General features: G+C 37.9%; 1 protein-coding gene across 1 annotated transcript in view; it reads left to right on the forward strand.

The window, feature by feature from the left end:
• LOC105540499 (chromosome unknown open reading frame, human C1orf101) overlaps positions 1–9,152 on the forward strand; it is a 151,551-nt gene that overhangs the window by 6,304 nt on the left and 136,095 nt on the right. The gene's annotated exons all lie outside the window — the stretch shown is intronic.

Consider the following 9,152-nt stretch of genomic DNA (forward strand, 5'->3'; position numbering starts at 1 on the left):
ATTTATAATCCTTTGGGTATATCCCCAGTAATGGGATTGCTGGGTCAAATGGTATTTCTAGCTCTAGATCCTTGAGAAATCGCCACAGTGCCTTCCACAATGGTTGAACTAATTTATACTCCCACCAACAGTGTAAAAACATTCCTATTTCTCTGCATCCTCACTAGCATCTGTTGTTTCCAGACTTTTTAGTGATGGCCATTCTAACTGGTGCGAGATAGTATCTCATTATGGTTTTGATTTGCATTTCTCTAATGACCAGTGATGATGAGCTTTTTTTCATGTGCTTGCTGGTTGCATAAATGTCTTCTTTTGAGAAGTGCCTGTTCATATCCTTTGCCCACTTTTTGATGAAGTTGGTTTTTTTAATTGTAAATTTGTTTAAGTTCCTTGTAGATTCTGGATATTAGACTTTTGTCAGATGGATAGATTGCAAAAATTTTCTCCCATTCTGTAGGTTGCCTTTTCACTCTGATGATAGTTTCTTTTGCTGTGCAGAAGCTCTTTAGTGTAATTAGATCCCATTTGTCAATTTTGTCTTTTGTTGCAATTGCTTTTGGTGTTTTAGTCATGAAGTCTTTGCCCATGCCTATATCCTGAATGGTATTGCCTAGGTTTTCTTCTAGGGTTTTTATGGTTTCAGGTTTTACATTTAAGTCTTTAATCCATCTTGAGTTAATTTTTGTATGAGGTTTAAGGAAGGGGTCCAGTTTCTGTTTTCTGAATAGTGCTAGCCAGTTTTCCCGGCATCATTTATTAAATAGGGGATCCTTTCCCCATTGCTTGTTTTTGTCAGGTTTGTTGAAGATCAGATGGTTGTAAATGTGTGGTGTTATTTCTGAGGCCTCTGTTCTGTTCTGTTCCATTGGTCTATATATCTGTTTTGTTACCAGTACCATGCTGTTTTGGTTACTGTAGCCTTGTAGTGTAGTTTCAAGTCAGGTAGCATGATGCCTCTAGCTTTGTTCTTTTTGCTTAGGATCGTCTTGGCCATTCAGGCTCTGTTTTGGTTCCATATGAAAGTTAAAGTAGTTTTTCTCTAGTTCTGTGAAGAAAGTCAATGGTAGCTTGATGGGAATAGCGCTGAATCTATAAATTACTTCTGGCAGTATGACCATTTTCACGACATTGATTTTTCCTATCCATAAGCATGGCATTTTTTTTCCATTTGTTTGCGTCTTCTTATTTCCTTGAGCAGTGGTTTGTAGTTCTTGAAGAGGTCCTTCACGTCCCTTGTAAGTTGTGTTCCTAGATATTTTATTCTCTTTGTAGCAATTGTGAATGGGAGTTCACTCATGATTTGGTGGTCTGCTTCTCTGTTATTGGTGTATAGGGTATATTTTCTATTAACCTCCTCATTCATGAAGGGGCTGAACATTAAGATGCTTTAGAGATGTTCTTTCAGCATCCATATCAAAGCCTTCTTTCAAAAATGTCTCATCACTTATTGAATCCTTTATCACTTGGAGATAAATGAATTTTCTAAAGATGCAACACCGTGAATAAATCCTTTCTTTTTGTTACAAATTTACCTCTTTCAAGATTTCAATTTTGTCTTCTGTTACAATTAAAATATATTTAAAAAATCTAAAATGAGGAATTAGCTGACTGTTAATTTCCTATGGGACTGTTTACGTTTTGATGAGTCAAGAGCCATCTGATTTTTTAATAGCATGTTATCCTATCTCATGATAATCAAATTCCCAAGGGAAGGATTGATAAATCAGAAGGATACACAACCAATTGTTTCGTCTGGTAATCAACTTTAGAGGAAATAAAATAAATTAATGGTAATTAAACACTTTAAGTATGACTATTGGCTTAATTTCTAATCATTTTAAGTGAATATGCACCTTTTAATGTTATTTAGTGCATTCGTAATACTTTACTTTCTTTTCTTCTGCACATTTATCCATGATGATGTGATTTTATTAAATCCTTTTTATGGCTCTCCATTAGCAACAGCACAGACTCTTAACTCTTCGGCTCTTAATGTGACATACAAAACCTTATCTGCCTCTGCCCCTCTTCTCTGGCCTCAGTCCTCTACAGATGTCTTCCCTCCGGCCACTGGACTCTTCTATCTCCTCACACACACCTGCTGTTTCATGCATCTGTTTGGCTTATGCTGTTCCCTGCATACCAACCGGCCATCCGTTTTCTTCATCTCGGTGACTTCTCCTCATGTTTTTGGTCTCTTATTAGGTGTCACTGCCTCCAAGATGGCTGCCATCGCCAAATCAGGGCTTTTGTTTCACACGAGCAGTTTGAAGGAATTATTTTGAAAGTACAGTTTTGATCCAATCATCCACAATGATGAAATGAAGTGATGACCACCTTTATCTTTAGAAATGCTTTGTTTTACAACGTGTTTTTCTGATATAGCTAAACCAGATTTGGGGGGGTGAATATTTGTATGTGGGTGTACATTTTTCCTGCTTTCACTTTCAGCTTCCTGTATCCTTACAGTTTTTTCCAAACACCAACTCAAACCAGACGTATTTTTAATACGTGTCTTATAAACACTCTAAAGTTGAGTTTTTGTTTCTGTTTTTTATCTTGACTGGAATTATATGTCTTTAATTAGAGCATTAAGTTCGTTTTCATCTAATATTGACACAATATATTCTTAGATTTGCTTTATATTTGTTCTGCCTGTTGTATATTCTTTCTAATGCCTGTTGTATATTCTTTCTAACTGGCAACTCTCTTCAGTTTCATCAGATACTGTTTCACCAGCTCCTTACTTCCACTGTTGCTGTTAGGAAACCATCTTTCTGCCTGTTACTCCTTCGAAACTGTCTTAACCCGGGCTCCTCGGAAGCGTGCTTGTAGTTTATTTTTGGAGGTGATGCCAGGAGTAAGAGTGGAGGACCAGGAAAGGTGTGCCAGGAAAGGAGGGAGATACAATTTTTAGGCTATCACTGCCGTGGACCACTAGAGCACAATCTCGCTGAGCCCCTCCAAGAAGCCATGTGGAATGTGTTTTTAAATTGTCCAGCAGAAGAACAGAAAATGCCTCAGAGTTGCCTCACAGAAGAGAAGAAAGCTTCCCATCCTCCATTAGTCAGAGGTTTCCCCCTGGCTTGTTAACTCCTAGTACTTCCAGGTTGTGCATGTCTAAATGCAGAATAGGTTTCCACAGGCAGCCAAGATGCAGGGATAGACAGGCCTTGACAGAGAAGGGAAAATGATGCTTGAGTTGATGATGCTAGAGTCAGTGTGAGATTCTGTCAGGTTATAAATGTGTGAAGTATGTTGCCAGAATTGGCTCGATTAAAAAGTAGGGTACTACAGCTTACAAGAGGTGTTGAGTAAGTAAGCAATCCATCTTTTCTCCTCTGGCTGCTTTTGAGATTTTTCTCTTTGTCTTTTGTTTTCTGCAGTTTTACTATGATGTATCTAAATGTGAATTAAAACAAATATATTTACTTGGAATTATTTGACTTTATGAATCTGTGGATTGGGGTTTCCACAATCTTCTGAAAATTATTAGTCATGTCTTTTCAAATATTGTCTGTGCTTCATCATTTTTCTTCCTTTCCTCTGGGATTCCAAATAAACATGTTCTTATTCTATCTCCTGAAATCCCATTTCAACATATATTAGACCCATCTGATTCATCTGCCATGACGTTTACCCTCTTATCAATATATTCCCTCTTTTTATCTCTCTGTGCCGTGTTTGGCTCAGATATTTCTTCTGACCAACTTCTAGGTTGCTAAAATAATTTCTTTTTGAAATTTTTTATTTATTTTGAGACAAGGTCTCACTCTGTCACCCAGGCTGCAGTGCAGTGGCGCAATCATGGCTCACTGCAGCCTCAACCTCCTGGGCTCAAGTGAGCCTCCCACGTAGCTGGGGCTACAGACACACACCACCACACTTGACTAATTTTTGTATTTTTTGTAAAGACCAGGTCTTGCCACATTGCCCAGGCTAGTCTCAAACCTCTGGGCTCAAGTGATCCACCCATCTCAGCCTCCCAAAGCACTGGGATTACAGGTGGGAGCCACTGCACCTGGAAAATTATTTCTAATATGGTATTAAACCCACTCACTGAGTTCTTCATATCAGTTATTTTCAGACATTTTACTTGGTTATTTAACACATTTTGTGTTTCACTTTTATAGTTTTCTATGACCTGGAGATATTTCATGCTTATTTTTTTCCTTTTTTTCTAAAGTTTTATTTTTGACTCTGTATATAAGCTTGCTTATTTTTTATTAAACATGGTAACCATAGTAGAATGTAAAACCAATGTGGGACAGTTAAATATTCCTCTTTTCACTATGTTTAACAAATAAAAGAGCACACAAATATCCAGCTATTATCTGCACTTGAAATACTGATGGCAATACCATGTTCCTTTTATCTCATATCTAAGCATTTTGGAAGAGTTTTTTTAAATAGAAGGTTTCTATGTCTTCACCTTGTATTCATTCACTTTTCAAAAAACTTTTACTTTTAGAACAGTTTCAGTTTTACAGGATTATTACAAAGATAGTACAAGGAGTTCCTATTTATCCCACACCTAGTTTTTTCTATTATAAATATCTTACTCTTGTATATTTGTCATAATTACTGAACCAATATTGATACACTGTTATTAATAGAAGTCCATATTTTATTCACATTTCCTCAGCTAGTGTTCATTTTGTATTCCAGAATCCCACCAGGAATAGCAAATTATATTTAGTTGTCTTGTCTCTTTACATTCTTAATTGTGACAGTTTCTAGACTTCATGGCTTTTGATGCCCTTGAAAATGTTGAGGATTGCTTGCCAGATACTTTGTAAAATGTCAATCCATTGGGATTCATCTGACATTTTTCTCATAATCAGATTGGAGTTAGGTGTTTCAGGCAGGAAGACCACAAAAGGAAAGTGGCATTCCCATCACACGTAATCAGGGGCGCATACAATCATACGATGTGTCACTGCTGATGTTGCCGCTCATCACCTGGCTGGAGATCGTGATCCTCTACTGTAAAGTTCCTCTTTCTTCTCCCTGTCTGTGTGGTTCTCCTTGGAAGTAAGTCACTCAGTACAGTTATACTTTACCTTCTTAAGGAAAGGAGTATCTACATAAATATTTTTGGAATTCTTGTATTATGGCAGACTTGTCTTATCCCTGACTTATTTATTTACTTATTCAATCATTTATTTATATCACTATGGACTCATGAATATTTATTTTATGTTTTGGGTTATAATCCAACACTACTTTATTTATTGGGAGCTCTTTCAGTCAGCTCCTGTATCCCTTTGACATTGTCTCATCATAGTGGGGTTTTGTTGTTTGGTTGTTTTGTTGTTTTCTTTGTTGTTAACACTTTCTTTCTTACTGGCACTATAAGATGCTCCAAACTAATCCTGTATATTTCCTGCGTCATAGCACCTGCGCCATCTTCCATTCCCAGTCCTAGAATCAGACGTTTCTCCTACGAGCTCTGGACCCTTTTGGTTCTTGTATTAGAGAGTGGTATTGGAAATCAAGATCCGGGCACTAAGTGTGCCTATTGCTGTTTGGCTGTTTTCCTCTCTCAGCTGTCAGAGCAACGAAACATATGTGCGTGTCCTAATCCAAGCATATACACACACATATCTAGAAATTTTTCCATATTTAACTATCTGTATTTAGATTAAGCTAAATGTGAATTTATACACATGGCTTCAACCCTAATTTATGACCACATTAATCATTCTGGACTCCTTCCTTGCTTAGCTGTAATCTCCTACCTCAAGAATAAGAGGCCGGGCGTGGTGGCTCAAGCCTGTAATCCCAGCACTTTGGGAGGCCGAGACGGGTGGATCACGAGGTCAGGAGATCGAGACCATCCTGGCAAAATACAAAAAACTAGCCGGGCGAGGTGGCGGGCGCCTGTAGTCCCAGCTACTCGGGAGGCTGAGGCAGGAGAATGGCGTGAACCCGGGAGGCGGAGCTTGCAGTGAGCAGAGATCCGGCCACTGCACTCCAGCCTGGGCGACAGAGCGAGACTCCGTCTCAAAAAAAAAAAAAAAAAAAAAGAATAAGAAATTAGATTCCCACCATCTGCCATCCATTTGCTTAACATGTATGTTTCCAGCCTACATGTTATTCGTCAGCTCAGGTGATCCTAACAACATACCACAGACCAGGTGGCTTAAAAAACAGAAATTTGGCTGGGAATGGTGGCTCATGCCTGTAATCCCAGCACTTTGGGAGGCCGAGGTGGGTGGATCACGAGGTCAGGAGATGGAGACCATCCTGGCTAACACAGTGAAACCCCATCTCTACTAAAAATACAAAAAATTGGCCAGGGCGTGGTAGAAGGCACCTGTAGTCCCGGCTACTCAGAAGGCTGAAGCAGGAGAATCTCCTGAACCCGGGAGGCAGAGGTTGCAGTAAACCGAGATCACGCCGCTGCACTCCAGCCTTGGCGACAGAGCGAGACTCCGTCTCAAAAAAAAAAAAACAAAAAAACCCCAGATTTATTTCCTCTCAGTTCTAGCGGCTAGAAGTTTAAGATCAGGGTTTCATACTGGCTTGTAGATAATTTATGTAAATGGAATCATACAATATTTTTGGCCTTTTGTAACTTAGTTCACTTAGCGTAATGTCTTCAAGGTTCATCCATGTTTCAGCATGTTTCAGAATTTCTTTCCTTTTTAAGGCTGAATAATATTCCATCATATATATAAAAAACATACCACATTCTGCATGTCCATTCATCCATCACTGGACACGTGGGTTACTTCCACCTTTTGGCTTTTGTGAACGGTGTTGCTATGAACATGGGTGCACAAATATCTGCTCATATCCCTGCTTTCAAAACTTTTGGGTATATACCCAGAAATGGAATTGCTAGATCCCATGGTAATTCTATTTTTATTGTTTTGAGAAACTGCCACACCGTTTTCCATAGCACCTGTACCATCTTACATTCCCATTAACAGTACACAAAGGTTCCAGTTCCTCTACAGCCTCACTAACACTTGTTTTGTTTTGTCTTTGGAGGAGGGAGTTTTATTTTAATGAGTAACAAGATTTTTTATAATCTTGCTAATAATCTTATTAGATTATGTATAGATTATTTTGGGGGTATATGTGATATTTTGGTTCCCATATACAATGTGTAGTGATCAAATCAGGGTAATTGGGATATCCATCACCTCAAACATCTATCTTTTTTTGTGTGCAGGGAATGTTAAAAATCAACTTTTCTAGCTATTTTCAAATATACAATAAATGATTAATCTTCACCCTACTATGCTATCAAACACTAGAGCTTATTCTTTCTATCTGTGTGTTTATATCCATTAATCAGCCTCTCTTCACCACCACCCCCATCAGCCTTCCCAGCATCTGGTGACCACTTTTCAACTCTCTACTTCCATGAAATCCACATTTTTAGCTCCCACATATGAGAACATATGATATTTCTCTTTCTGTGCCTGGTTTATTTCACTCAAAATAATGGCCTCCAGTTCCATGCATATTGCTGCAAATGACAGGATTTCATTCTTTTTTTTATAGCTGAATACTATTATGTCATATATGTAGACTGCATTTTCTTTACCCATTCTTCCATTGCTGAATATTTAGGTTGTTTCTATATTCAGCTATTGTGAATAATGCTACAATAAACATGGGGGTTCAGGTATCCCTTTGATATACTGATTTCATTTCCTTTGGATAAATACCTAGTAGTGGGATTGCTGGATTGCATGGTAGTTTCATGTTTAGTTTTTTGAAAACTTTCCATACTGTTTTCCATAGGAGTTGTACCAATTTACATTCTTACCAACAGCGTATGAGGGTTACCTATCAGATGAATAGTTTGCAAGTATTTTCTCCCATTCTACAGACCATCTCTTCACTTTGTTGATTGTTTACTTTGGTGTGTAGAAGCTTTTTAATTTAATAAAGTCCCATTTGTCTATTTTTGTTTTTGTTACCTTTGCTTTTGAAATCTTAGCTATAAAATGTTTGCCCAGACCAATGTCCTAAAGCATTTCCTCTGTTTTCTTCTAGTAGTTTTATCGTTTCATGTCTTACCTTTAAGTCTTTAATTCATTTTGAGTTGATATATATATATAGTGAGAGAAAAAGGTTTAATTTCATCCTTCTGTATATGGATATCCAGTTTTCCCAGCATAATTTATTGAAGAGGGCATCCTTTCCCCAATGTATGTTCTTGGTGCCCTTGTCAAAAATTAGTTGGCTGTAAATATGTGGATTTATTTCTGGATTCTCTATTCTATCAGTCTATGTTTTTATAACAATACCATGCTGTTTTGTTACTATAGCTTTGTACTATATTTGAAGTCAGGTTGTGTATGCCCCTAGCTTTATTCTTTTTGCTCAATATTGTTTTGGCTACTTGGGATCTTTTGTGGTTCCATATGAATTTTAGGATTTTTTTTTCTATTTCTGTAAAGAACGTCCTTGATATTTTGATAGAGATTGCATTGAATTTGTACATTACTCTGGGTAGTATGGTCATTTTAACAATATTAATTGGTCTGATAACTGCAATATGGAATGTCTTAACATTTGTTTATGTCATCTTCGATTTTTTTCCTCAGTGTTTTATACTTTTCTTTGTAGAGGTCTTTCTCTTCCTGAAATTTATTCCTAGGTAATTTTTTTGTAACTATTGTAAATGGAATTGCTGTCTTGATTTGTTTTTCAGCTAGTTTGTTATTGGTGTAAGAAACACTACTGTCTTTTGTTTTCTTTCTTTCTTTTTTTTTTTTTTTTTTTTTTTTTTTTGAGACGGAGTCTCACTCTGTCACCCAGGTTGGAGTGCAGTGGCGTGATCTTGGCTCACTGCAAGCTCCGCCTCCCAGGTTCACACCATTCTCCTGCCTCAGCTGCCCCCCCACCAACTCCATTAGTTGGGACTACAGGTGCCCGCCACCACGCCCAGTTAATTTCGTTGTATTTTTAGTAGAGACGGGGTTTCACCGTGTTAGCCAGGATGGTCTCCATATCCTGATCTTGTGATCCGCCCACCTTGGCCTCCCAAAGTGCTGAGATTACAGGCGTGAGCCACCGCACCCGGCCAGAAACACTACTGTTTTTTCTATGTTGGTTTTGTATTGTGCAACTACTGAGTTCATTTACTAGTTCTACACATTTTTTTGGTGGAATCTAGGTTTTTCTAT

The sequence above is a fragment of the Mandrillus leucophaeus genome, unplaced genomic scaffold, assembly GCF_000951045.1.
Source record: "Mandrillus leucophaeus isolate KB7577 unplaced genomic scaffold, Mleu.le_1.0 Scaffold220, whole genome shotgun sequence".
NCBI lineage: Eukaryota > Metazoa > Chordata > Mammalia > Primates > Cercopithecidae > Mandrillus > Mandrillus leucophaeus.